This window comes from Lolium rigidum, chromosome 6 (assembly GCF_022539505.1).
Source record: "Lolium rigidum isolate FL_2022 chromosome 6, APGP_CSIRO_Lrig_0.1, whole genome shotgun sequence".
NCBI classification, from domain to species: domain Eukaryota; kingdom Viridiplantae; phylum Streptophyta; class Magnoliopsida; order Poales; family Poaceae; genus Lolium; species Lolium rigidum.
The window spans coordinates 323,118,860-323,144,373 of NC_061513.1; the positions used below are offsets into that span (position 1 = coordinate 323,118,860).

Here is a 25,514-nt window from a genome sequence, read left to right on the forward strand (position 1 = left end):
AATCCGACGAGAACGGCGCGTTGTTGTCGACGGTCATGTCGCTATCCGAACAACCAGTGATCATCGGCACGCATCCATGAGTGGTGACAGCCAGTCAACTCTCACCTCAAATCTCTAGCTGACATGACACCGGTCAGTGATTAGGGTTTAAGCGCTGGACGACATTTTGATAAGTTATAAGGTTTTACCCGCTCTATAAGCTGTCGCACTATATTACCCGCAAAAAAAAAACTATCACACTATATGAGCCAACTGAGTTGTGAAGGAAAGCAATAGAAGGCCATAATACCCAAAATTATTGTCTTGTTCTTACAATATCTTAGCTAGGGTTCTTCATCATCCTAGTAGAGAAAATCCCCAATTATTCAGGATGCTTCACATTGGGAGTTCATTTTTATTTGTCAGGATCGCCGCACCGGTGTCCAGTGCGGCAGGGCAGGGCAGGGCAGGGCTGGAGTGGCTGGGCACGACGTACGAGCCGAGGAGCTCGACGATGCGAGGGAGGGTGATGCAGCGGGGCACCTTGTACCGCACCTTGTATTGGTTGATGGATGCGCCGCTGGAGATGGCGTCGTCCATGAGCTCCTCGAAGGTGCCGGGCCGGACGACGCGGATCTCGAGCGGACCGATCGAGCCATCCGCCACCCGTCCCTGCTTGTACACTTTGCTTAGGGTTATTTGAATACTTTCAGTGCAACTTGGAGACAATACAATGATCATTTAAGATTCCATCAGATTATTTGTTCTCAAACAAAATTGGTCACTCCAGCTTCAATGCAACAAAGACATGTAAGCGAGACATACTACCCTCCTAAAGACGGCATGATTACCTCTCTAGTAGCAATGAAGTACAGAGCAGCACCATGCAACAAGCCCATCTCAATGAACCATGCTCTTTAACATGGGAAGAAATTGTGAACAGAGTACTACCAGCATGCTCTTGGGCTTGGAAAGTTCCATTCACCTACAAAAACAGAATGGAGTATAAAGTACTTGCAGTGTTCAAGCAGACTTCAATCAACATATATATGTAGAAGCACATCAGGAAAGACAATGGAGCAAGATCAGATTGAAGAGGTTTCATAACTAGAAGAGACAGATACTTTATAATAGAAATCAACTCAATCTCATAATTATTCTTTTAATGTAAAGCAAAAAAAATTGGTTTATGGGGACACATCCCTGTGAAGAAGAAAAACCATGCCACTTATTTTTAGGCACTACCTAAACACACTCAGGTCCTGAGCACATTGTTCCTAAACATCATGGAAAGCTAACTGAGGCATCAACGGGAATCTAGATAAGACCTATTTTAAGGCAAGAGACAGTGGCCTTCCACACTCAGAAACCTTAGTAGTAGAAGCTTGTATAAACAAAGAGAAGAAAAAGACATAAGCAGATGATCGCTGCTGCAATCCGACCCAGCAGTGATCTAATACACATCAGCAATAGTACTTAATAAACTTCTAAATCCACAAATAAAGACAACATTACTAACACACAGTAACCCACAACTTCAGGGATATTGGTGGGTTCTTTTACTTACACAACGTAAAAAGCTACTGTAACTGAGCAATTTCTGAGAGCATGTTCTTGTGCCAACTGCAAAAACATATAGGCATTCGACTCTTAGTAATTGCACACCGATTGTTTATCATGGCAATTAAATTTTGAATCCTACTGAACCTAGTCCAGACCACAGATTTCTTATCCTACTAGTACCAGATTTCCTCAACAAGCACACATCCATGATAAAGCAACTGCAACTGAGCAAATTCCTAAGAGCGCATAGTGGCTACTCAAACATATGTGTGCATTCTACAATTACATCATTAGAGATTGAATGCTTATGATGGCAATCAACCAATCATCCCGCAACTTCAGGAATATTGGTGGGTTCCTTTTTACTTACACAACGTAGCCCCTTGAAATCAACCAATTAACAGCAGTAATATAACACGGAATACATCCAAACTTTCTACATGCTTAAAGTACCCACCCAGTTTTTAGTCAATAAAAAAGTTAAATATAAGTAGTCCGCAGTCTTAAGTCGCGAATATTCACGCGAGCGCACGCGCTATTTGTGTGTACTCCATAGAATGGCTCTACTATTTTAGAAGACACTAGGAGGCCCTCCTTATAAACAGCTCTCCATGTTCTTGAACTAGCGAGGTGGGACTATTCTCAGTACCTCAATACTTGTCCAGCCATGTACACTGGTATGGGCCACTGAGATCCCAATCTTGGTGTGTGTAGCCCGATTTTGTCCGGATTAAGCAAGTAGTAGTGGGCTGCCACCTCTAGTAGTGGCTCTGAAAACAGCCACCAATATTAAAACCCTTGTGGGGCCATAGCATAACATGATGTTCCCCATACAAACATCCAGCAGCATTGAAGTTCTACTTGGGCCATAGCCTATTATTCTCCATCCAACCGATAATTATAGCAAGATAGCAAGGGAAATTAAGTGAGAGGTGAAACAACCGAATCTATCCAAAATCAACATTCATTTATTATGCAATCTCTAGTTTAAAATTTAGTTCCAAATTTGAATTAGAAATCACAAAATAAACTAGAAGTAGGATTTTTGGCGGGATTCCAAAAGTGTATGCCACGGCATTTTCCTCATGGGGTGAAATAAACAAAACGATTTAGAGTTTGTTGATGTGCTCGTCCTATTCGACCACTAGCAAAGAAGTCGGGTCACTCAGGTCGACACCTCTACTCGCCCTCGGTCCTCATATACCACCACCGTATTAATAACAAAAGCTCTAGCCATGACTCCTTGAATATATATAGGTCACCTCGGCTCCGCTTCATTGCAGCCTATTGCCTCCGTTCCCGTTTAATCGATGCTAGACATGCATACATGCTCTACTGTACTACCTAGGCATGGCTCCACCTTATTATATCCGAACAGATGGAGTACGTCTATGTCCAAGTTCATCTTCCTTGTCGCTGCCACCTCTGCATAGCTCGTCTTTGCCTCACCCACACATTATTGTTTTTAACTCACATTATCTCACGATCTAGAATTCAACTACAATTTAGTACAATAATGCTACCAAACAGATGCATCCGTTCGCTTGTGTGGCAATCTATCAGCAGCTAGAAAAATCAGACGCGGACATGTAAAAAGAGTGGGATGATGCGGACATGTAAAAAGAGTTGGATCAACACACTGTTCTGATTGGCAAACTACTTGGCTTTTGTATTTTCGTTTTGCACCTTTTTGCAGTCCAATATTGCAAAAGAATGTGTAAAATTTCCAAATTAAAAAGTATACAGTAATGTGCTGCAAAATATATGAAATAAACATGCATCATCGAAATGATATATATAGCAGATTTCACCCAAAGATAAACACCCATATTTGAGTTAATCTTCCAGAAAACACAATATTCAAGATAATTTGTAGCAATACTACTGCAGCCAGAAACAGTTCTACGATTTAGGCACTGAGGAAGCTGCAAAAACAACAAGGATATTGATGCACCAGCTGGCATACCATACCAAGAAGCATTACACATACACTGGGAATATCACGGAAGCACAACTGAGTAACTGTGAAACAAACAAACAAACAGTTTTAACATGACAACATTAACACATCAAGCAAGCTAGCGAATAGAGGCATGAACATCTCGTCAAAATATGAAGCTGCACCTACACCATCCCCTAAAAATCTGAAGCTGCACCTAGTACACCATACCATGGAAAGCTTCAAGCACCAGCAGGAACAGACAGATTAACAATCTGCACGAGAAAAAACGCATGTAAAGAGAGAGAGAAAGCAAGCAGTGACGCATGAATATTCATCAGAGCTTGTTCTGGGTCACGAAGTCCGAAAGATAGATTTTTCAGAACCTGGGAAAAAATTAACCCAGAAAATTTGAAATAACTCCTGTAGCCAATAACAACTCCAAGATTTAGGCACAGAAAAAGTAACAACTCCAACAATATTAATGCACCAGCTGGCAATCCGTACCAAGCCGCGTTACACATACACTGGGAACATCACGGAAGCATAACTGAGCAATTGTGAAACAAACAAACAGTTGTAACATGACAACATGAACACATCAAGCAAGCGCGCCAATATAGAGATAGAAATGACCATCCCCTCAAAATCTGAAGCTGCACCTACACCATCCCATGGAAACGTTCAAGCACCAGCAGGAACAGAGATATTAACAATCTGCAAGAGAAAAAAAAGCGCATGTAAAGAGAGAGGAAGCAAGCAGCGAAGCATGAGTATTCATCAGAGCTTTTTCTGGGTCAAAGATAGATTTTCCAAACCTGGACCATCTGTCCCTAATAAGTCGGAGGTACATAAATCACAGAAAGAGACATAAAGCTAAGGGCTCAATATATACTACAGTATAATGCAAACATGGTGAGCAAGAAAGCTTCAGTTTTTAACTCCTGACAATGAGAAAAATGAGGAGTGCATCATGGACGAACAACTTGGGTTGCACATCATAACAAAATATGTTTATCAGATTCTGGGATGATCCTAAGTGAGCACATTGTTCCATCAGATCAGACTGCAGGAAACCGCTACTGGATTCTGTCATCACATTCACCAGAACAAGGACTTTTTGTTGCTCATCACTGCATCTCACTAGATGCTAATGAAGCAAATGAAGGAGAAAACTCAGGGAATGGAAGTTGAAGAGGACTCACGTTCTGCCAGTTCTTGAGGAGGGAAACAAAGAGGTTGACACTCATCTGGGTGTTCTGAGGGATCTGCCTCTCCTCCATCGGCAGGTTGCCCACAGCGACACCAATGCATAGGACCTTATCTAGCTAGAACTTGATTCTAGCTTTCATCTCGTTCAGCCTCCCATAGATTCCTGGTGAGAAACAGAGCCCGGAACTTGCCTGTAATTCCATCAAAAAACGGTGATTAATTTGCTGGGCCAAGGTTCAGAAAAAGGATACTGAGAGGTGTTAATACTACACAGAACAAGCATATATGCAGGGTAAAGAGTGCGATATAATGAGGCCAGGCTCTAAAAATTGTCGATAAACACAAATCCCAGTGAAAATGAATGGGGTTGCGTGCATGGTCAAATCACACATCTTGCAAAACGACATTTTCAATCTATATTGGGAATGAACTCTAAACAACATGCTTACGAGGTTCATCCAGCTGGCAGTTGTTAACAGAAACAATAAACACATCACTATATCAATGAATTAATCAACTATACATAAGGCAGACATCTACATGGAGTCATGAGCGTTGCAAATTCTCATATGTGCCACAGAAATGTAAATATGGAGGACCAGAGTTCAGAGTTCAGTAGCCTCCAAATTCTCAAAACGGAAATTTATACTGCATTTACAAAAGCACATAAGTCTGAAAGTAAGCTGAGAAACAGCATTGATGGTCTTATACTAGTCAAATTAAAGCTTCAGGTATCAGGTGTATGCAATGAAAAGAAAGGGCAGTGGAAGTTATTATCATAAATAAATAGTAGCAAATGGATTTTACATCATTGTTAGAAGAAAAAGAAAAAAAGGTACAGGAAATTATTATTAAAAGCTATTTCAGTTTGGTAAATTTGAAGGCCCCCAGTAGTGCAATATCTTCTCATGATATCAGTTTTCTAAAAAGGAGCTGAAGGGAACACGCAGGATAAATCATCACGACAAGCATAGAAAACCATGTGTGGGCTGTGTTTAATTCTAACAACTAACCAGAATGCATTTCTTAATGCCATTTATATAACCACTATAATTTTGCTTTCGATTTGGTTACTTTCGCATAGAACCAAGCTGAGCATTCCAGCTAGCAACAAATATAAAATGATGCAGAATTACATAATCAAGATTCGCTTTTTTTGCAGCAACAAATTACATAGAGTAAACTGAAGCATATTTAGGATACAGATTCATACAGGAAACAAGACCTCCATAGCATAGTTCAATTGGTGTAGTGTGCATGATCAAATAACAAATTACATAGAGTGAAAATGAATTGGTGTAGTGTGCATGATCAAATAACATACATATCTGGCAAACGACATTTTCCATCAATATTTGAAATGAACTGTAAGTAAAGAACATACTTAAAAGGTTCAGTCGACATGCACTTGTTAACAGAAACAATAAAACTATATGCATGCCGGAGATATGGCACACATCTAGATGAAGCCATGAACAAATAAAGGTTGTTTCAAGTTGTAATATGCCATCAAAATACAAGTTGTAATGTAAACAATCATTTCCTGCCACTATCAAACTCAAATGGCCATAGCATTGCAACAAGCAGGCATACATATATTTTTTTCATCTTCAAGATATAAAACCAGCCGCTGACTAACCAAAGGGCAGGATGCCTAAATGATCAGAATAAAGACTCACCAGCCAGTGCCAGCCTCCAAGACCAGCAACCTTCTTCACAACACTCCGCAGGTCGACTTGGTCCAGTTGTCACAACTGACTGACCTTAGTGAGCCGGGGTATTACCATGAGCTCCTCATCACTACTCTCATACTTTGTCCCGTTATCATGCCACTTCGCTGGATTAATACCTCCCTGGTAATGGCACCATCAATAAATGGAGTAGGTCATGATCAAAACAATAAATGGCACCATCAACCTAGTGCCAGAGAAAACAAGTCCTACCGGTAGGAAATATTGAATTACCATCAACAATACTACAAATACGTAATGGCACAGCACATAAGTGATATAAGGTTCAAGTATAAAAGAAAATCATCAGATATCATGCAATTACTAAATTTGACAATAATTAAGTTCGTACACCATGATTGTAAATATTAGGAATTTGTTTCCTAATCCAATACCGCATACAAGAATAAACACTCACTTATAGAGAGAGAGAGAGAGAGAGAGAGAGAGAGAGAGAGAGAGGGAGAGAGAGAGAGTTTCACATGTGTCACCGCCACCGAAGACCCGTTGGAGTGACCGACAGGTCTGCGCTAAGACTGGTAAGTGGTAAGGGCATCTCCAACCGGGCGACCCAAACGGACGCGCTGGGCCGTCCGTTTTGGGCCGTTTGCGTGCCCGAGCGGACGCGCGGACGGAGCCCCGCGTCCGCGCGTCCGTTTGGGTCGCGTGCTGCGCCCAACGCAGCGGCCACCCATTTGGCCATTTGGCCATTTGGCCTATTTCTTTGGAAAATAGGTCCTCCGGCCACGAATTCACTTTGATATATAATAATATCTCGTAAACATAAAATAATATATAGTAAATAGAAAATATTATCAAATACCATACAATATTATCAAATGTACCATGATAAATCAAATAAAATGTGTCATAGTTTGAGACAAATATAAAAATTACAATTGAGATTGTCTAACTCAATTTGGGCGCTCGAGGATCTCCTTCTGTCTCTTCTCGAACCAAGCTCTCTTTGCCTCGCTCATGTTGGTCAAGTCGGCGTTCATGATGAGGTTGTCCTCGGCTTGGCGTTTGAGCTCAACTTCCTTCGCCTTCAGCTCCACCTCTTTGGCCCTTGCCATTGCTATGAGCTCAAGTTCTCTCTCTTTGAGCTCAAGTTCTTTAGCTTTGGTCTTCGCCTTGACCTCTTCAATCTCAAGCTTCTTCTCGTCTGGACATCAAAGAATTTCTTCCTGTCCTCTTCTTTCTCCCGGCGCCTCCTCTCATCCCTCTTGTCCGTGGACACCTCTCCGTCCGCATGCATCTCCTTCAAAGTGCCATACAATAGCATGGACGACGCATCACGCTTCATGTCGGCTTTGGTTGCCTTGTGGCCGCGTGGACGACTTGCACGAGAAGCGGAGCTGCCGCAAGGCTGCCCACCATCAAGGTCAATGACCGTGGCATCTTTGGCGGGATTGTTGCCGGTCAAGGTCGCCATGTAGCCCTCGTACCCCTCCCGGAACTTGGGGGTGCCGTGGAGTTCCTTCCAACAATGAGGGAAGGCAAAGGTCTTCTCTCCATTGTTGGCTTTGTAGAATTCCAAAGCTCGCCACACCTAGAGCAAAGCGAGACAACAACGATAAACATATGTGCAAACATCGGATGAATAAGTTGAGGTTATGAATCATACCAAGTCCTTCACACCCATGCCACTAACGGGAGCCGCCTCGCGTGCTCATACGCCGCTCGGAACTTGTTGCATTCCGTTTGAATTGCTCCTCACCTCTTTTGGAGCGATATTTCGCTGCGGTCGCTCTCAAATGGCTCCTGTCCATATTTGCGATGTTCATGGAAGTATTCATAGATCCGGCGCCGAATGCGGACCCCTTCGCTCGGCACCCGTCAACGCATCTTGCCCGATGGTCAACCATCCATCGACGAGCACCTTGTCCTCCTTCTCCGTGTAGTTGGCGGTTCGTTTGCTTACCGGCGACCTCGAGCTTGTGCGACTGCGGCTTGTGTGAGGCCCTCACCGAACAACGGCTCCTCCTCAATGTTTATGCTACGGGACGAGCGGTTGTGCCCGCTCGTGTGTCAATGGGAGGTGGCCGGGGAGCCTGCTGTGTCGAAGGATATGGAAGGGTCGTCGGCATTGTCCGCGCGAAAGACGGAGGGGCTCGCACGGCGGACGGTGACCGCGCGCGCGCGGCCGACATATCGTCGAACGAGGTTGCGTGCACCGGACGTCGCGAGCTGCTCCCGGGTTCTTCGGGCCTTTGGAGTTCGCCGGCGCACGGTTCGAGTCAATGGACGAAGGTGACGGCCCCGTCATGGACTCGCCCACCTCCGGTGACCCATCCCGTGGACCGGTACGCTCGCCGCCCATGCGCCCCCATTTCGTGCCCAAATAGGGCGGTCGGTGGGGCGATTGACCTTGGAGGAAGGGGCCGGGTCACGGAGGAGGCCGAGCTCCCCACCGAGGCCGCGCCGGTGCCGGGGATGATCATGTGCCGGCCGAGCGCCGGGTGGCCGTAAAATAGCATGGCCTCGCTGCTCTTGAAGGAGAGTGCTCTTCGCCTCCGTCCGGAGTTGGAGAAGCCGCTCCGCCGCCCGCCTGCCGCTCCGGCTCGGCGGCGGTTTCCCTCTTCCGTTGGTCCGGCCGCCCTGCGCCGGTCGGCCCTCTTCCTCGCTCTCGAGCTTCCTCTCGCTCCGGGGTGAGCTCGGCCTTCGCCTTCTTCGTCGGCGGTCCGGGGGAGCTCGGCCACCGCCGGTTCGAGAGCCGCCTCCACGGCGAGAGCGGCAACGGCCGCGGGTGCCTCCTCTTCGATGGCGGCGGTGGTGTCGGTGGCGGTGGCGGCGGCGGTCGCTTCGTCGGCCATCTCTAGGTTTTGGGAGTACAGTGGAGTGTTTTCTGTTTTGGGAGGCAGACAGGCGGGCCAGGGGCGGACAAAGGAGGACGCGAGCGACCAGCCTTTCGCGTCCGCGGCCACGCAAACTCGTCCAATATTTGGGCCGGGTTTGGGTCGTCCCGGACGCCGCGGCCATCCGTTTTAGGGATGGGTCCGCGCGCTGGGCCGCGGTTTTGTCCGTTTCGACCCATCCGGACGCGCGGGCGCGGGATGGGTCGCCCGGTTGGAGATGCCCTAACAACAAGGATGCTCCAGACCTAGCTGAGCCTTCAACAGGTCAGATGGCAGCAACCAAATAACTAAAGGAATAAATAAACAAACAATAATCAAAGCAACACCGTTGATAAATCTATTATGCATAGTGCATACAGAAGTAGTTGCATCCAATGAACATGCCATAAATAAAAGAATCAAATAACCTAACTGCAAATATTAAAATTCAAAGTATATAGGCACACACTTACACTACAAAATGCTGTGTCAAGCAACAAGAAATGTGATCAAAGCCATGAAAAATCGTAGTTTTAAGATACAAACACATAGTGCTGTTTCAGCGGGACTACATACTTCTCCACTGCAATGGAAACCTTTAGTACAAATAGACTTGTGTTGCATGGGAGCACACACAAGATAGAAACCCTGAAAAGATCTGCAATTTCCACAGCAGTAGAGAAGTCTGTACTCTGTAGTAGGCGAACTGTATGTACAATGCTTTCATGTATTATAAACCTTTTAATCAAATAATAATACTGGTCTGAAACTTAAAATTGCTTGGCTAGCTACATTCTGAAAAGAAAAGTCAGGAGATATAATTCTTTTCACTTGCATTGCAATTTTCAAGATATGGAACCAGCTACTAGGCAAAGCCTCAAAAGTTGATCAGAAATTTAACAACAGTGAGAACGGGTATTCAGGTTTTAGAATGCAAAAATCATGACTTTGAGAAGCACTCATACAAATTTCTCTCTGAAAGTTCTAACACGCTGCGATTGCAATGGGACAAGTTTGTGCATTTCTCTCTATCCATCTACTACTAGGACCACACAGAAATGAAGAGTGAAATAATTAGTTTCATAAAAAGAACAAATGGTCCTTTACCAGCATCCGGCCTGAACTATCTATATTCGACAGAGATCGAATAACAATGGTCTGTTTGCAGGGTTTCTGTCCAAACAAGCACTACCATCTACCACTCGCACATGAGGAAGCATTTGAATACTTTCAGTGCAACTTGGAGACAATACAATGATCATTTAAGATTCCATCAGATTATTTGATCTCAAACAAAATTGGTCACTCCAGCTTCAATGCAACAAAGATATGTAAGCGAGACATACTACCCTCCTAAAGACGCCATGATTACCTCTCTAGTAGCCATGAAGTACAGAGCAGCACCATGCAACAAGCCCATCTCAATGAACCATGCTCTTTAACATGGGAAGAAATTGTGAACAGAGTACTACCAGCATGCTCTTGGGCTTGGAAAGTTCCATTCACCTACAAAAACAGAATGGGAGTATAAAGTACTTGCAGTGTTCAAGCAGACTTCAATCAGCATATATATGTTGAAGCACATCAGGAAAGACAATGGAGCAAAATCAGATTGAAGAGGTTTCATAACTAGAAGAGACAGATACTTTATAATAGAAATCAACTCAATCTCATAATTATTTACTACATGCTGATGAACAAAATGAATGAAAAATTCAGGGAACGAAAGTTGAAGACGACTCACGTTTTGCCAGTTCTTGAGCAAGGAAACCAGTAAGTTGACACTCATTGACATGTTATACTGGGTCAGCTTCTCCATCGACAGGTAGCCCACAGTGACATCGATGAAGACGAACTTATTCAGCTGGAACTTGATTGTAGCTTAATTTCGTCTTGTTTACCTTGCCTTCTAGATATTCCTGGTGAGAAACCAGATTCAGGAACTAGCCTGTAGTGTCATAAAAAAGTACAATGATTAATTTGCAGAGTCTGGTTGAGAACAAGGATAATAAGAAGTGCTTATTATATTTGCACAATAAGCATATATGCAGGTCACGGAGTGCGATGCAGCAAGGCTCTAAAAATTATTGATCCTAGTGAAAATGAATTGGTGCTGTGCATGATCAAATCACACAAACATCTGGCAAACGACATTTTCCATCAATACTGGGAATGAACTGTAAGTACAAAAAACATACTTAAAAGGTTCAGTCAACATGCAGTTATTAACACGAACAATAAACACTATATCAATGACAGAGACATGTCAGAAGCCTACATGAACAAAGAAAGGCTGCTCCAAGTTGCAATATGCCATCAAAACACAAGTTGTAATGTAAAGAACCACTTCCTGCTATCCTCACACAATCTGGACACTACTCAACCTCAAATGGCTATAGTGTTGTAACGAGCAGGCATACATTTTTTTCCTTTTCATGATATAGAACCAGCCACTGAGTCACTGACTATAACCAAAGGGTGGGATGCTACATTATCAGAATCAAGACTCACCAGCCAATACCAGCCTCGAAGGCCAACAACCTTCTTGACTACACCCCGCTGGCCAGCTTTGTCCAGTTGTCACAAGTGATGATGACCTTGGTGAGCCGGGGTAGTACCTGATGAATAAGTCATTGTATTCTGGTCTTTGTGGAGCTACTGCAGCACACATGGTCCTTTGTGAAGGACTGTCTGTTAGGCTGTTAGGATAGGACTGCAGCACACATGGTCCTTTGTGAAGGACTGTCTGTTAGGCTGTTAGGATAGGATAGCATCCCCTGATCTTTGACTGCTTTTAGGGGCATCAAGGACGGGTAGTTAGCATCTTTTAGACTAGCATTTTCTGGCTGGCTAGCAGCTATAAATCTGTAACCCCGTGCCCTCAGTCTGGCATGGCATTGTGTGAGATGTGTGTGAAATAAACCAACGAAAATTGCCCCAACTCTCCTAGTGTCATCCTCTTCTTCATGAAAGTGAGGCTAGAGATACTAACAAGTGGTATCAGAGCAAGGTTGTCTTGCAGCCTGAGCATCTCCTGCTCCTCCCCTTCACGAGGAAGGGAGCAGCCCCAACCAGATAGCAGCCTCAACCGCCCCTGGTTACTTCCCTCCGTCCGGGTTGTCGAGCAGCAGCTCGTCGGAAGCAGCACTCAGCCCCCCAGCAGCGAGCCATGTCCGACGGCCACTCTCAGCACACGGCTACCTCCAGCACGCGGCGTCGGCAGGAGGCCGATCGCGCCGCGGCAGAGGAGCGTGAACGAGTGGCCGCGGCAGCCGCTGCGGCGAAAGCAAGGGCATCGAGGCTGGCAGCGGCGGAGCCGGCAGCAGCCAGAGCGGAGGTAGAAGCGGCGAAGGCGGCGGAGGCAGCACGTGCGGCGGCGGCGGAGGTCGAGGTGCTGCGCGGCAGCGCCAACGGCTCCGTTTCGCTGATGGCGGCGTCGACGCAGCGGCGCCACAGGCGGCGCAGCGGGCAGCGCAGCTGGGCAGCCGAGCACGCCCGCGCACCTCGGGATGGCGCTCCCAGAGGAGGCGCGCACGGCGGTGGCGGCTGGGATGACCAAGACCGCGGCCTCTACGGGGTCCGGACGGTGGTCGTGGATGTTGGTCCCGGTGTTGGGTGGCCTACCCTCACCAAAACCAACTACGTCGAGTGGGCCGCGATCATGAAGATCAGGCTCCGTGTGCGGCACATGTGGGAGGCGAGTCCACGACGGCGACGTCGACCATCATGAGGATCGACGGGCGCCGGACGCCCTCATCGCCGCGGTCCCGGCCGAGATGCGGTTCTCGCTCTCCCACAAGCGGATCGCCAAGGAGGCTTGGGACGCCATCGCCGCGGCACGCATCGGCGGCCGACCGTGCTCGCAAGTCCACACCTGCAGGCACTTCGCAAGGAGTGGGAGAACCCGGCCTTCAAGCCGGTGAGGACGTTGATGACTTTGCTCTCCGTCTTAACACTCTACCTGCGAAGATGGTGCAGTTCGGCGATGACGCCTACGACGAGGAGAGAGCCGTCGAGAAGCTCTTTCGCCGCGTCCCCGAGAAGTACAAGCGAGATGGCTCGCTCGATCGAGTCCCCGCCGGACCTCTCCACCATGACGATCGAGGAGGCGATAGGTCGCCTCAAGGTCGTCGACACCGACGAGCCACGCTCTTCGTCGGGGCCCATCACCACCGGCGGGAAGCTGCTCCTCACTCGGGAGCGGTGGGATGTCGGCCACGGTGACGGGAAGAAGGGGGAGCCTTCTTCCTCGGCGAGCGGCCGCAAGCGCGGCAAGCCACGCAAGGCGCGGAAGGATGGCCATGCCAAGGCGCAAGGTGATGCCGGCGAGGCGCCGCCGGCAAGCCCAAGCCGGCAAAGGACGACGCCTGCCACAACCGCGGCAAGCTTGGTCACTCGGGCCAACGAGTGCCGACAGCCCACGACGTGGCCAAGCCCACGTCGCACGAGCGGGGAGGAGGAGCCTGCTCGTTCATGGCGCATGCCGGCATCGAGCCGTCTCCGGCGGCACCGACCGCAGCGGCTCTCCACCGTACCACTCTCCTCCACCTTGACGAGCCGAAAGCACACGCCCTTCTCGGCGATTGCTCCGGCAACGACAAGGCTGGCGGGTGGTGCCTCGACACCGGCGCCACCCACCACATGACCGGCCGACGGGAGTTCTTCGCCGAGCTCAACTCCGACGTGCGAGGCTCCGTCAAGTTTGGGGATGCCTCCGCCGTGGAGATCAAGGGCGTCGGTTCCGTCATCTTCGCCGCCAAGACTGGAGAGCACCGGCTGCTCACCGGTGTCTACTACATCCCCGCACCGAGGAACTCCATCATCGCCCGGGGACAGCCGGATGAGAACGGCTCCCGCGTGCCGATCGAGAGCGGAGTTCCGCGCATATGGGATCGCCACCGTCACCCGCTTGCCAAGGTAACCGGAGGCATAAATCGCCTCTATGTTCTTGATGTGCAGGTGGCACAACCCCTCCGTCTCGCTCGCTCGTCGGGAGGACGAGGCGTGGCGATGGCACGAGCGCTTCGGGCACCTTCACTTCGAGGCCCCGAAGCGGCTCGGCACCATGGAGATGGTGCGAGGCATGCCGTGCCTTGACCATGTGGAGCAGCTCCGCGACGTCCGCGTTGTGACGAAGCGCAGACGACTCCCCTTTCCCCGGCGAGGCGAGCTTCGAGCCAAGGAGAAGCTCGAGCTCGTGCACGGGGACTTGTGTGGCCCGGTGACACCGGCCACACCAGGAGGACGACGCTACTTCCCGCCGCTCGTCGATGACCTCTCCCGCTACATGTGGGTGGTGCTCCTCGGCAGCAAGGGAGAGGCGGCGGACGCCATCGGCGCTCGCGGAGTTGTCGCGGAGGCGGAGCGCGGCCGCAAGCCGCGCGTGCTGCGTACCGACAACGGCGGCGAATTCACATCGACCGAGTCCGCGTCGTACCGCGCCGAGGAAGGCATCCGCCGCCACTACTCCGCGCCTTACGGCCCGCAGCGCGAACCGGCGTCGTCGAGCGGCGTAACCGGACGGCTGTGGGGATGGCTCGGGCTCTCCTCAGCGCAGAGAGATGCCGGCTGTCTTCCGGGGAGAGGCGGTGCCGACGGCCGTCTACATCCTCAACCGCTCGCCTACTAAGGCGCTTGACTGGCGAGGACGCCGTACGAGGCCTGGCATGGGCGAAAGCCGGCGAGCCTCGCACCTGCGGGTCTTTGGCTGCCTCGCATTCGCCAAGGAGCTCAGCCCACATCGGCAAGCTCGACGACGGGAGCACTCCGGGAGTGTTCATTGGCTACTCGGAGGGCTCGAAGGCCTACCGCATCCTCGACCCCAAGACACAGCGTGTGCGCACGTCGCGCGACGTTGTGTTCAACGAAGGGCGAGGGTGGGCATGGGGCAAGGCGGTGGAGGACAGCTTGACTCCGACGTATGACGACTTCATTGTCGAGTACGTCCACTTCGAGGCAGCCGGGGGAGTAGGCAGCTCTTCTTCAACAAGCTCGCCTACCTCGGTCCCCAAGTCTCCATCGACCCCGGTGGTTGCTACACCACCACAGCCGGGCGTCACCACGTACTCCAACGACCGGCGGTCACTCCTCCGGGCACGTCTACACCAGCTCATGTTGAGCACAGCCCGGTGGAGTTCGCTTCCCCGCTCTCTCACGATGGGGAGCGCATCGACGCGTATCATGGCGGCGAGCCGCCGCGGTACCGTACGATGGAGAACCTTCTCGGCGACCGGCCGGTGCGGGACAGTGCCACGCGACCCGGAGGCGCAGCTGCAGCCTTGCGCGTGACGACGGCGAGCCTCGGCCCTTGCGCAGGCCGAGAGAGACGCAAGCATGGCGCGCCGCCATGCGGTTGGAGATGGATGCGGTCGAGAAGAACCGCACCCGGCAGCTTGCCGACCTCCTCGTGGTCACCGCGCGATCACCCTCAAATGGGTGTTCAAGCCGAAGAGGGATGAAGCCGGCGCCATCGTCAAGCACAAGGCTCGCTTGGTGGCACGAGGCTTCTTGCGGCAGGAGGGGGTCGACTTCGACGATGCCTTCGCTCCCGTGGCACGGATGGAGTCCGTGCGACTCCTCCTTGCGCTCGCTGCCCGTGGAGGGCCGGCGCGTCCATCACATGGATGTCAAGTCTGCCTTCCTCAATGGCGACTTGAAGGAGGAGGTCTACGTGCGGCAGCCCGCCGGGATTTGCGATTCCCGGCCGGGAGGGCAAGGTACTTCGCTCGCGCAAGGCTTCCATGGCTCGCGGCGAGCACCACGGGCGTGGAATGCCAAGCCGGATTCCACACTCGAAGGCAATGGGCTTCGAGCAAAGCCCGCACGAGGCGGCCGTCTACCGACGGGGGAGTGGACGAAACACCCTGTTGGTGGGCGTCTATGTCGACGACTTGGTGATCACCGGCATCAAGGATGCGGAGGTGGCAGCGTTCAAGGAAGAGATGAAGGCCACCTTCCAGATGAGTGATCTGGGGCTCCTCTCCTTCTATCTGGGGATCGAGGTGCACCAGGACCACTCCGGGATCACGCTTCGGCAGACCGCCTACGCCAAGCGCATCGTTGAGCTAGCCGGGCTCACCGGATGCAACCCGGCCCTCACTCCAATGGAGGAGAGGCTGAAATTGAGCCGCGACAGCACGACGGAGGAAGTGGACGCCACACAATACCGGCGTCTTGTGGGGAGCCTTCGCTACCTCGCCCACACACGGCCGGACTTGGCCTTCTCCGTCGGCTACGTTAGTCGCTTCATGGAGCGACCGACGACGGAGCACCCGCAGCTGTGAAGAGGATCATCCGCTACATTGCGGGGACTCTCGACCATGGCCTCCACTACCCTAGGTGTCCCGGGGCGGCGCACTTCGTCGGGTACAGCGACGGCCGACCACGCCGGCGACATCGACACCGGCAAGAGCACGAGCGGGATCCTCGTCTTCCTCGGCAAGTGCCTCGTGAGCCGGCGGCCGATCAAGCGACAGGTGGTGGCCATGTCCAGCCGTGAGGCTGAGTACATAGCAGCCTCCACCGCTTGCACTCGGGCGCTCCGGCTCGCTCGACCGCTTGGTGATCTCCTTGGTCGAGACACTAGACCAGGTGCAGCTCTTGGTGGACGAGCAAGTCCGGCTCGGCCCCGGCAAAGAACCCCGTTTTTCATGAACGGAGCAAGCACATTCGGTTGAGGTACCACTTCATCCGAGACCGCTTGGAGGAAGGGAGCATCCATGCAAGCTACGTCAACACCACGGATCAGCTCGCGGATCTGCTCACCAAGCCTCTTGGGAGGGTCAAGTTCCTCGAGCTTTGCTCCCGGATCGGGATGGCTCGGCCGCTCCCGCAAGACGGCGTACAAGACTTAGGGGAGAATGATGAATAAGTCATTGTATTCTGGTCTTTGTGGAGCTACTCGCAGCACACATGGTCCTTTGTGAAGGACTCGTCTGTTAGGCTGTTAGGATAGGACTGCAGCACACATGGTCCTTTGTGAAGGACTCGTCCGTTAGGGTCATTAGGATAGGATAGCATCCCCGATCTTTGACTCGCTTTTAGGGGCATCAAGGACGGGTAGTTAGCATCTTTTAGACTAGCATTTTCCGGCTGGCTAGCAGCTATAAATCTGTAACCCCGTGCCCTCGGCTCCGGCATGGCATTGTGTGAGATGTGTGTGAAATAAACCAACGAAAATTGCCCCAACTCTCCTAGTGTCATCCTCTTCTTCATGAAAGTGAGGCTAGAGATACTAACAGTACCATGAGCTCCTCATCGCTACTCTCATACCAATGCAGAAACAACATCCATGAAGAGCACACGCCTATTCCAATCTTCATGCCACTTCGCTGGATTGATACCTCTCTGGTTATGGCACCATCAATAAAAGGAATAGGTCATGATCAAAACAATAAATGGCACCATCAACCAATTGCCAGAGAAAACATTCCCAACATCAAGATGAGGGTGTAGCTACATAATCAAGACCCCCCTCCAACAATAGGAGATGAAATATTTTCATCAGTCATACCAGTAGCAAATATTGAATTAACAGCAACAATACTACACATACATAATGACATAGCACATAAGTGATCTAGGGTTCAAGCATCAAAGAAAATCATCAGATATCAAGTTCATGATCAATTATACATATAGAGTCATGCAATTACAAAATATGACAAGAATTAAGTTCTTGCGCCATCATGGTAAATATAAGTAATTCACCCAATGCGACTATTCAAAAATAAAGGCATAATCTTTAATAGGGAGCTACAAAAAGTATATGCCCAGCGCATAAACAGTACCCAATTAAGGGCTAAAATTAAAGCTACTTATATTTTGCATGCACGCAACCATATCAAAAGTTTGCCAGGTCATTAACTTGAGTTGTCAGTAGCTGACTCTCCTAAGTGATTTACCTCATGCATGATGCAAATGATGGGCCATGCCAACCAAGAGCCGGCGACCTTGGCGGACATCAACCGATTGTTGTCACCCCCACCAGAGAGGTTCTAGTATGAATCCCTTCAGGTCATCTACGACCAGTGGGTGCAGCTAGCGGCACGAGGAGCTGGAAGCAATGACCACCGGATGAGTAACAGAGGTGTTTGGACCCATCCGCTAAAAGGAGGAGCCACTGTACACCACACCAGGATGATGACAAACTAGAGTCAACAACTTGCCTGTAATGCTATCAAGACAAACAACAATCAATATCAGGATCAGAGGTTCAGAACAAGGATAATGAAGGTGTTTATGAATGCACGGCGAGGAGATGATGCCACCAAGCAGGGCATAGTGACTTGTAAGACAGCTAGGCTCTTAAAATATCGATAATGCAATACCAACTTCTAGAGAGCTATGGATCACAGTGAAAATGATGTGACTTGCCTCTGTTGTAAATGCTACAGATAAAAACATTCTATTCAATACACAACAGAAAGCCTGGGGCACAAACTAAAAAAATTGATGCTTCCGATGTACTAAAATTATAAAATTAGAAGGCTACTGCTTAGCATATCTGGGTAGTCAAACTACTATCAACCCGGGAGAAAAAAATTGTAAGCTTTTACTCAAACCAAATTGAACTACCATGTGATTGCAGTCATGCAATAAATCTGGATATGTATCATATCTACAAACGAAAGCTCACGGGATCCAATTGAAATCAGTAAAAGCTGCTCAAGATGGTAAATTTTAAACTCGGGTAGCCTCATGCAAGATTGTTTCAGTCCAAGGATAGAGAGAAGACGAGATGTCTCACCAGCTGGGTGGCCCTGCTCCTGATCTCCCGGCCACTGGGGCCAGAACCTGAGGGATGTCGACCAGAAGCTGCACATGGCAAAGAAAATGGATGGGTAGCAATCAGTGGCTCATGTCACCAACATCGCATCCTGCTGGTTGACGCCCCATCGCCAGCAAGCAGCACCCTCCCTGGTGAAAGGCATGGCACCAAAATTCAATCAGTACACAGCCAGCCCACTTCCAATGCTACTAATCAGGGCATGATTAACTCTGGACAGCAGAAACAACAAACGGCAGCAACATCCTAGTGCTAGAGAAATGTTCCCAAAATTAGCATGATGCTCGAGATTTATTTAGTCTTAACATGGAGCTGAAACAAAATCATCCTTACTCCTCGTCTGGCGAATTCACTACGAATGTAAAGCAACCATGCAGTATTGTTTGTGCATATTGAAGCTACAGTAGTAGCATGTCGTAATGCATTGCAGCCCCAAAAAAAGTAGAGTAAAATTATTTTCAATTCCTAAAGCAATTCCCACTATGAATGCATTTAGAAACTAAGCTACTATGAAGATAGAACTCAATGCTGAATCAAAAACAAATATCTAGATCAAGATATTGCTGAATAGAAAAATGGAAAGCAGAGCTGCAAGAGAATCGCAACATTTCCAGTAGTACGCATAATCGAATCAGCTGATGTACTAGGTTAGACTAAATCGAACTAGCAGCTTGATTGCACCCACCTGCTCATGAATGGATCCGAATCGACCGGCAATGGATGGCTGCCAGACCAGGGAGCAGGGATCAGAGGAAAACGTTGAAGATTTCCAGCACTCATACAACAGGCACATCGCAATGAATCATGCTCTTCAACATGGGGAAGAAGTTGTCATCATAGTAATACCAGCATGCTCTTGGGCTTGGAATGTTCCATTCACCTACAAAAATAGAATGGAGCATAAAGTACTTGCGGTGTTCAAGCAGACTTCAACAACATATATATGTAGAAGCACATCAGGAAAGACAATGGAGCAAATCAGATTAAAGGGTTTCATAACTAGATGATACAGATTCTTTATAACAGGTTCAGCTCAATCTCATGATTATTATTTTAATGCGAAGCAAAACGAAATCGGTTTATGGGGATACATCCCTGTGAACAAAAAAAAAGCATGCCACTTTGCTTTTATTAGGCATATATCTCAACACACTCAGGTCCTGAGTACAATGTTCCTAAACACATGGAAACTAACTGAGGCATTAATGGGATTCTAGATAAGACTAATTTTTTAAGCAATATATATGCTGTCTTTAAGTAGTAGAAGTTTGTATAGACAAACAGAAGAAATAGATAAACATAAGCAGCTGCTGCAACCTGACCCAGCAGCGACATAGTAGTTAATAACATTCTAAATCTACAAATAAAGACAGCATCACTAACACACAGTAACCCGCAACTTTAAGGATGTTGGTGGGTTCTTTTACTTACATATAGCTTGTAAGAAACTTAAACCAATTGTAGTTCCTTGAAATAATCCAATTAACAGCAGTAATATATCGGGGTACCATGAAAATGTAGCCAATTCACGGGAGAAAATTAGCACGCTAGTAACCATGTAAAATCATTAACATTTGGTTCCTATAAACGCTCTATGTTGCCTATAGGAAGAGGTCCCCTGCCACCAGCAAAGCAACACAATGATTAATAGGATGTCTATTATACAGCCAAAATAAAGCTACTGTAATCGAGCAATTTCGTAGAGCATGTTGTTTGGCTGCAAACACATATGGACATTCTACTCGTAGGCATTGCACACTGATTGTTTATCATGGCAACTAAATTTCCAATCGTACTGGACCTAGTCCAAATCACAAATTTATGATCTTCCCAGTACCAGATTTCCTCAACAAGCACACATCCATAATAAAGCAATTGCAACTGAGCAAATTCTTAAGAGCGCATACTGGCTACAAACATATATGTGCATTCTACAGTTACATCATTAGAGATCGAATGCTTATCATGGCAATCCACGAAGTATCATGGTAATCGAGCAACTTCAAGAATATTGGTGGGTTCTTTTACTTACACATAGCTTGTAAGCTTTTACGAAATTTAGACCTGTTGTGGTTCTTGAAATCAACCAATTAACAGCAGTAATAAATCAGGGCACCATGAAAATTTAGCCAATTCAAGAAAAGAAGCAGCCTAGCAACATTTTATTAGTACCTAAACATAGGAACGTCTACTGCATTTTAATGTCTCAAACAAAGAACCAACAGACCCTTTCATATTCATGAACCAGACCTGCAACTTTTTAGTGTGAAAATAATTCATATGCAAGTGAGACCACTGGGGCAACATGCTTGAACGGAAGCACATATATCACAGGAAGAGTTATTGCCAAAGTATTCCCTCATGCATCGAAAAATGTTTAGAGCTGCTAATTAGAGCTAAAATAATATACAGGATTTCAAGGAAATTAAGCTGCCATGAGTAGACATCTGCTTAGTGTCGTAGAATAATATGTTCATGATTAAAACATATTGAGATGAAAAAAATAGGCAGGTTGGCACTGTATAGGAAGGTATGAAAATTCAAGAAAGAGCACACATAGCATCTAAAGAATGTGTTATACCTGTAAATTTTGTTTATTCAACCAAAACTTGTTTATGCTGGCATCATATAGTCCAAAAGAAAGGAAAGCAACCAAATTGTGTACAACCCATCTGGCCGGTACTACTCATTTATAAAGAACAATGGAACAGTGCCTGCATTTGAAAGATGGTTTAAGCTCCAGGTAACAGATAGCTCAGGTGATATGATGCGAGAATGGAGGCGGTATGTGGCCAGATGAAAGCTTTCGGTACACACGCAAAGAGAAGTGGTTCAATTTAAGTATACATCAATGCCTCAACACTCATATCAAATACTGGTGATATGATGCGAGAATGGAGGCGGTGGTAACCTTGAAATTGAGGGCCTCGTAGGCTGGCAGGAACCGATGACATATAGTAGCTTCTAGTTGATCTGCAGCAGCAACCGGAGCCCTCCCCGCAGCGCTTCCGAATGCACCTGCCTCCTCCCGCTTTAGCTCTTCCTCGTCCCTCATCCCTCAGCCATCCACCGTGCTAGGCAAGGTATCACGGATGGCAGCAACAACTATAGATTTCTTCATCTAATTGAGCACATGCATACTCTGGCTGCTGCACAATTATCAGCACAAGTCAGGTAGCCATGGGAAGTAACACAAGGAAGCTAGCTATTTTATGTACAGTAGCCAAGCTCTAACCTGATCAAGAGATGATGTGAAAAGTAATCTAGAATAATGGAACATTGCATGCATTACAAAGAAGGTTTAAGCTCCAGGTAAACCCGAACGTAGCATTACAGATTGCTCTAGTGTTTCAAAGACCAATGATGATAGCGGAGTATATTTATGTGTGTTGAAACAAGCAAAGCTTCAGCCAAATTATGCCACGGGCACTAAACACGTGTACATACACACACACGCAGCAGTGGTTCGATTTGTACAACATTGTGAACATGCCATGGAACAGATGAGATACAGGTGTTGTGATGTGTGAATGGTGACGATGGTAACCTGGCAATAGAGGGGCCTCAGAGACTTGCAGGAAGAAACGACTGTGTAGACCCTGTAGTGGATCCGCGGCAGCAACCAGAGCACCTTCCCGCCACTGGTGAAAGGAATGACACCAAAATTCAATCACTACACAGCCAACTCAATTAAATCTCTACTAATCACGGCATGATTAACTCTGAACAGCAGAAACAACCCAGTACTAGAGAAGTGTTCTCAAAATTAGCACGATGTTCGATATTTATTTAGTCTTAACACGCAAAACAAACAAAATCAACCTTACAACTCATCTGGTGAATGCACTATGCACATATTGCGCATACTGAAGCTACAATAGCATGTCAAAATGCATTGCATACCCCAAGAAAGTAAAATTATTTTCAATTTCTAAAGCAATTCCTGGGAGGAATGCATTGAGGAACTAAGCTACTATGAAGATTAACTCAATGCTGAATCAAAATAAAATCCAGATCAAGATATTGCTGATTCGAAATTGGAGGGCAGAGTGAAAGAGAAACACGCTTAGGTCCTAAATACAGTGTTCCTAAACATCCTGGGTAGCCAACTGAGGCATCAATGGGAATCTAGATAGACTTATTTATAACCAAGAGACGGTGGCCTTCCACTGGTAGTAGAAGTTTGTATAAACAATCATACGAAGCATATAAAACATAAGCAGATGATCACTACTGTGATCCGGCCCAGCAGCGATCTAATACACATCAGAAATAGTTAATACGATTCTAGATCCGTGAATAAAGATAGCAACAGTAACCAATAGTGCACAAGTTCAGGAATATTGGTGGGTTCTTTTAGTACACATAGCTTGTAAGAAATTCAAACCTATTGCAGTTCCTGGAAATCATCCAAACAGCAGTAATATATCACGGTACCATGAAAAGGTAGGCAACTAACGAAAAAAAAACAAGGCAGACAAGTAACCAGCTAATCGTTTGATTCCTATAATTAGAATATAAACATAGAAAGGTCTACATCATTTTATTGTCTGAAACAAAGAACCAACACATGGTTTCATATTATAATGTTTAGACCATCGTGATCACCACATTGAACGAATTAAGGCAAAGCATGTACAAGAATCAGCTATTATGGTCATAATGAACTGTTAAGATGATTCTTTTAGCAAGACATGCAACCTAAAGTTAGTGATGTAGAACATGCAAAAGGAACTCGTATCAATTCACTTCCAACTCGAAGCTAAATTATATTCTCTCCAAAAAAAAAACACAAATAAATGCAGAGGTGAACAGCTACGTACAACTTCTTTGTGTTGCAATATTATAGTCCAAAAGAAAGAAAGGAAAGCAACCAATATTTGTACAACCCATCAGATTGCTATGAGTTGCTCACCAAAGAAAAATGGGTTAGTGCCTATATTTGAAAGACAGTTTTAAGCTCCAGGTAACCGGAATGTAAACATTGCAGATAGCCAAATTGGTGTTTTCAAAGACCAATGATAATAACTGAATATATTTTGCATCAAAGCTCCACCCAAATTATGCCATTATCAGCAATAAACATTTTAAATGTGTGGCCGGATGAAAGCTCTTTCCCGGTACATACACACATACACACAACAGGAAACGGTTCGATTTGATAATACAACAAAGCCTCAAAACTCGTATCAAATATTGGTGATATGATGCGAGAATGGTGGAGGTGGTTAACCTTGCAATTGGGGGCCTGGTAGACTGGCAGGAACAGATGGGGTAAAGCAGCTTGTAGTCGATCTGCAGCAGCAACCAGAGCCCTCCCCGCAGCGCTAGCGGATGCGCCTGCCTCATCCCGCTTCACCTCCTGCTCCTCCCTCAGCCATCTGCTGTGCTAGGCTAGGTTACGGATGGCAGCAGCAGTTGTCTTGATCTAAATGAGCACCAGGTATGCTGGCGCCTGCACAGAAGAACAAGGATTAGCACACACCACACAAGAAGTAAAACAAGGAAGCTAGACAATTTATGTACAGTAGCTAAGCTGCAACTGGATCATGAGATCAGTGGGAAAACAAGTGTAGAATAGAACACATCAGAACATGGGGATAAATGAGGACCTTTTTGCAGGGATCAGGCTGGTCAGGCTCGAGATGCCCTAATGTCTTGGTCGTCTTCCCCATCGCCGTCCAGGTCGGCAAAGCTCATCCAACCTCACAGAAGCTCTGAGCCGTCAGGCTAGGTTTCACGTATGGTAGCAGCATCAGCAGTTTTGCTCATGTAAATGAGCAGCAGGTGCATACGTGTGGTGCTGCACAAAAGAAGCACAATGATCTGCACAAGTCAGGTAGCCATATTGGAGCAAGCAGATGCAGTAACACAAGGAAGCTAATAATTTCTTGTAGATTATAGTTAACTTGCAAGTTGATGAGTGACTTGGAAATTAGGCTAGGGCACATGAGTGATTCGGAAACCATGTAGAAGAACCAGGTATTATGGTCACAGTGAACAATTAAGATGATGCTTTTAGCAATACATGCAAGCTAAAGTTAGTGATGTAGAGAACATGCAAAAGGAACTCGTATTTGCTCACTTGCAAGTCAAAGCTAAATTATGTTCTCTCAAAAAACACATATAAAGGCCAAGGCGAGCTGCTACATCCAACTTCTTTGTTATGCTTACTTTACAGTCGGAAAGAATTTAAGGAAAGGACCCAAATTTTGTGCAACCCATCAGATTGCTACAAGTTGTTAATGTTGAAGAAAAAATGGATCAGTGCCTGCATTTGAAAAGACAGTTTGAACCTCCAGGTAACGAGAATGTAACATTAGAGATAGCCAAATTAGTGTTTCAAAAGACCAGTGGAAATAACTGAACATATTTTCGAAACTAAACATTTTGAATGCGTGGGCAGACGAAACCTTTTTTTTCTTGGTACATACACATGCACACCAGAGGAAGCGGTTTGATTTAAT

At 47.2% G+C, this 25,514-nt stretch overlaps 2 long non-coding RNA genes and 1 pseudogene across 3 annotated transcripts; all 3 read right to left on the reverse strand.

The window, feature by feature from the left end:
• Positions 1 to 25,514, reverse strand: part of LOC124660276 — a 44,354-nt pseudogene that overhangs the window by 715 nt on the left and 18,125 nt on the right.
• LOC124660281 lies at positions 708 to 24,466 on the reverse strand. Of its 2 annotated transcripts, none has more exons than XR_006989832.1 (5): positions 24,281 to 24,466; positions 22,595 to 22,688; positions 21,959 to 22,196; positions 10,633 to 10,766; positions 708 to 964 (listed from the first exon to the last, which is right to left on the reverse strand). It is a non-coding gene; the product is annotated as an uncharacterized LOC124660281 (long non-coding RNA). The 2 variants fall into 2 exon arrangements; XR_006989833.1 differs by having other exon boundaries at positions 709 to 964; positions 21,959 to 22,193.
• On the reverse strand, positions 10,972 to 18,460 carry LOC124660279. Its single transcript, XR_006989830.1, has 4 exons — positions 18,164 to 18,460; positions 17,504 to 17,606; positions 11,772 to 11,878; positions 10,972 to 11,208 (listed from the first exon to the last, which is right to left on the reverse strand). It is a non-coding gene; the product is annotated as an uncharacterized LOC124660279 (long non-coding RNA).